Source organism: Triticum aestivum, chromosome 7D, assembly GCF_018294505.1.
Source record: "Triticum aestivum cultivar Chinese Spring chromosome 7D, IWGSC CS RefSeq v2.1, whole genome shotgun sequence".
NCBI lineage: Eukaryota > Viridiplantae > Streptophyta > Magnoliopsida > Poales > Poaceae > Triticum > Triticum aestivum.
The window spans coordinates 201,801,204-201,806,296 of NC_057814.1; positions in this window are offsets into that span (position 1 = coordinate 201,801,204).

Consider the following 5,093-nt stretch of genomic DNA (forward strand, 5'->3'; position numbering starts at 1 on the left):
CCTACAATGACAAGAGATCTTCAAGTCGCAAAAGAAATTGCTACAATTGTGGAAGACCCGGACACTACTCCAATGAGTGTATGGCTCCCTACAAAAGAAGAGAAGATTCTCCCAAAAGAAGGAGTAGAAGAGAAGAATCACCACTAAGAGAAAGAAGGAGTAGAGATGATCGTTATGAATGAAGACCCTCTTGGAGAAGCAAGGATTCGGAAACGAAGGATAAGTCATCAAGGAGATACACAAAAGGAAGACATCAAGCTCATGTTGGTGAATGGGTATCCGGTCCCGACTCCGACAATCACTCCGACTCCGAATATACTCAAGATGAAGGTGTTGCCGGACTAGCACTTGTGACAACCAACTCCTATGACATATTTGACTCACCAAATGAAGGAATTGGGAGATGCTTCATGGCTAAAGGTCCAAAGGTAACACACCCCGAGTATGTTGATTTCAATAGTGATGAAGATGATTTGCTAGGAGATGATGATTTACTTGTTGACAACTCTAGTTATGAAAACTATGATGAACTTGCTATTAATCATGCTAATCAAGATAAAACGAATGACGATGATAAGAAGGAGATTGAGCGTCTAACTAAAGAACTAAACACTCTTAAGTTAGCTCATGAAACTACCTTGGAAGATCATCGAGAACTTTTAGAGACTCATGATAAGCTACGCTTTGAAAAGCTCAACCTTGAGCAAGAACATGAGTTTTTAAAGGCAATCAATGATGATCTTCGTAAGAAAACTTCTTCTTACATTGCCAAGCGTTTACTCTTGTCTACTTACATGCCACAAGTTAAATCTAGCAACAAGGAAAGATTCTTCACCTAGTAGTAACAACAATCATGCTAAATCCAATGTTGTTGCTTCTAGTAGTTCTCTTGATTCCACTAATGATTCTCTTAGCCAAGTTACACTTGAGCAAGAAAATAGCTTATTGAAGGGAATTATAGAGAAAGTTGTTTACAAGAGCCTTGCCGGAAGTAAGCAATTTGAGCAAATTGTACGCAAGCAAGGAAGGCACCGGAAGAATCAAGGTGTTGGTTTTGAACGAAAGTTCAATGCCAATGGAGTTGAGTGGGAAGAAGATCAATACCCCAAGACGAAGTTTGTTCCTCAACAAGAGAAGTATGATCCTACTTCTTTCCAAGGAACACAAGCTCAAGATGATCTTCCACCACAAGACCACAAGCAAAAAGGCAAGGACAAGCTTCAAGAGGAGATTGATGCATTTGAAGAAGCACCTAAGGCCTTGGTCAAGTGGGTTCCCAAGACTACATCAAGTTCCACTTCATCAAGTACGACTACAACTCCAAGGATTCCCATCAAGATGGTGTGGATCCCTAAGAAGAAGAACTAGAGAGTTCTTGAGGGTGACTCCGCCAACATACTTCACTCTTATCATTTTGGCAAGGACAAGTGCAAACATCTTCCATATCTTGCACTAGTTCATGGAGTCACAAACCCTCTTGTTGGTAAGACAAGGGACAAGGTAACCTAATGCTTTCATGGACATCATCTTGTGTAACATCACTCTATGTCTATGGATATCCTTGCTTGTTCCTTGTGGGACTAACCCGTGTAGGTATTGAAAGTGCAACTCACTCCAATGGATTGCTCCGAATGATCTACATCAACATTGAGCATCCACATCTTCATTACCTACATGAAGTCATCATCGACAAAACCCAAGGTTAGTTCATCCATCTTAGGGGGATATCACATCTAGGGGGAGCTTTATTCTAAGAATTGAGCTAAAGCAACTCTAATGGTGTGAGCACAACAATGCTTTATGTAAAAGTGGTAACCCCACTTGTGCTTAAACGATGAGTATGACCTATGATCAAATGTTCTCATTTGACTCCTAAGTCAATATACTCATATATAGATGACCTAGTCATCGCCAATTGCTTGATAGATGCTAGAGTGTTTGTGCATGCTTTGTCACATATTTCATTTGCCATTTTATTGTGTGAGCATGCTGGATGCATATTTTTCTCATTCGAGGACATCCATTTGTTGCTTTGATTGTTTGGCTTTTTCTCTTTTGCCAAATGGATGGACAAGAATGCCTAAGAACTCCCTCTAGCTATCTATGCTTTCCTCGTCTCAAACTCTATTCATGCTACATCACAAAGTTTGATCTAGTCGGATTCGAACCACTCTGTGTGAGGAGCAATCGGAGTCCCCGATTCTTCATAGACTTAAACTTCCAAAACCTCTTTGTGATTTTCGGTCTGACCGATTCATCCTTTTCGGTCCTACCGATATCACTTAATTGATCTAGGTTTTCAATCTCGGTGCAACCGATTAGAACCTTTCGGTCACACCGAGCATCTCGGTGCCACCGAGTTGTTCCACTCGGTCACACCGACAGGGTCAGGTTATATATACTGACGAGTCAAATTTTGGAATTTTTTCCGAAACCCTTCAACCGTGTGTGACCTGCTCTGCCTCTTCAGGTCTCCGGATCGTCCTCTCGCCACCAGCGACCTCCCGCCACTGGTCTCTGCCGCCGTCAACGGCAATCTGCTCCGCCGTTGCCACCGTAGCGAACACTCGCCGCTCTAGGGTAAGTGTTCGACCCCTTGTGCTGTCTTTGTCACTCCGATTCCTAGCACAAGGACAATGCCGTGTTTCCTGCCATGATTGAAATTGATCCATCCAGCTAAAACTTCCTTAGGTCTAGATTGATTCGAAAATTTTAGGGTTAGCTCTCCGCAGAACTCATCTCGGACCGATCGAAATGTAAAAATCGGTCTCACCGATTCGGCCTTGGCCATTGCACATGCGCTTTTCGGTCTGACCAAAACGTGCAAATCGGTGTGACCGAGTTCAAGATTCTGTGAAACCCTAGCAATCTCGGTGCCACCAAACTGTGACTCGGCCCAACCGAGTTCACTAGTTTAGGTTCCAAGTGTTGCTTCGGTATCACTGAGTTTGTCAATTCAGTAGCTCCGAGATCACTTCTGTAGAGAACTAAAACTAAGCTTTTTGACTCAATTGTTTTGCAAAACCTCTGCACTTTGTGATGCTCATCTACTCTACCTCATCTACAACCTATTCACAGGGTCTGCTGATAGTTTGCCTGAAGATGTCTGATCAAAGTGACAGTCAGAACAAGTCTGAGGAACAGGTACAGTTGAGTGAGGGCACTAGTCCCTCCAGCAGCTATGATGAGGGCAGCAGGAGCACACCAAGTAACTTGCCAAAAGCAGCCACCAGGACAAGGAAGAAGAGAACCTCAGATTCTGAGGATGAGGATTATGTGGCTGTTGAGGATGAGGCCACTTCAAAGAAAAACGTGCTGAAAAAGGAATATGGCACAGCTGCTGCAAGTAAGCCAGGACTGAAAACAAAGGCTCTAGCAAGGAGAATGATAATGTCAAAGCCAAGGAAAGTTGCCACAGGTGAAACTATGAAGTTCACCATTGAATCTATAGAAGAGACAGCTGGTGAGGACAAGAAGAAGAACAGGGCAAGAACCACTACTGCCAGAGTTCTTGGCAAGCCCTCAATGAAGAGATATTCTGAAGGAGAAGAGGAAGAAGAAGAGGATGCTGCACCAGCACCCAAAGCTCAGAAGCTTATGGGAGATGCAATCAGATCAGGGGCTGCTCCATCTAAGCCCAAGTCTGCTCCCAAAGCTCCAGCTCAAAAGTCTGCACCCAAGAGAAGCACCAGGAACATCCCTGTTGAGGAGAAGAACAAGGCCCCAGTGCCTCAAGTTGAAGAAGAAGATGATGAAGCCCAAGTGCTAAGGAAGCTCAAGCCCAAGATCCCTGACCACAATGATGCACATCCTGTTGCGGAAAATATGAAGATCAGGAAGGATTCAGGACTGAGATTGTGGAGACAGTCTGATCCGTATGCTGTCAGGAGGAGAACTGTTGTGGATTACAGGTTCCAGACAAAGGAACAACAAGACTTTTATGAGACTATCCTGCTTGACAAGAAGCACATAGTGTGTGACATGAGATGGGTTGATTGGGAATACATCAAGGAGAATGAAGATCACTTCCCAGGAGTTTATGACAGCTTCAAATCATGTGGAGTTGATAAATTTGTGGCTCGGAAGGTCACCAAGTGGAATGATGAGCTGATCATGCAGTTTTACTCCACTGCCCACTTCTACCCAGATGGGAAGATCATTTGGATGTCAGAAGGTACTTGGTACCAATCCTCTATGGAAGAATGGGCTCAGTTGATCAATGCCCCAGAAGAACATGAGGATGACTTGGATGTCTATGCCAAGAAGAAGAAGGATCACAACTCAATGGCACACATGTACAAGGAGATTCCTGATGCAGACCTAGAGTGTCATCAATTTGGTTCTGTAAAGCACTTACTGTTAGGCCTGCCTACAATCAATTGGATTCTAAGGCACACTTTGCTACCAAAGTCAGGAGATCACATAATGATCAGAGGACATTCCATCAACTTGCTGCATATATTTGATGTTCCTCAAAAGTTCAAAGTCATGAGTCTGATTGTGGAAACAATCAAGAGGATAGCTGCAGATCAGAAGAGATCTTGTGGGTATGCCCCACAAATTCAGGAGCTCATCAACTCCAAGATGGGCACAGGCAGATATCTATTGGACAAAGAGCATTTACCCCTCAGGCCAGACTTTGAGGACAACACTATTGTCATGACTGAGGAATATCCATCATCAGTGCAAGCACATGAGAAGAGAGAGAAGGCAAGGGCAGAGAAAGCTGCAAAGATGTCAACTGCTGAAGAGGCATCTCAAGTGTTCTTGAAGAGTAAGCAAGACCAGCTTGCCTATCTGATCCAATCCACTTTGAGGATTGAGAAGGGCTTGGCCACCCTGACTCAAAACCAGGAGAGCTTGGAGAGGATTATTGAGCAGAAATTCTATGACCTTGATGTCAAGGTAACTGAGATTCAAACAACAGTTGAGCAGCTTCAGGAGGAAGCAGAGGAGAAGAAGGGCAAGTCTACTACAGATGCTTTTGCTAGAGTGCCCAGAGGACAGAGATCAGCTGCAGTGCCAGTCATAGATACTAGAGCTACAGCACCAGCACCAGCAGCTACAGCTCCAGTGCCACCTCCAGCAGCCAC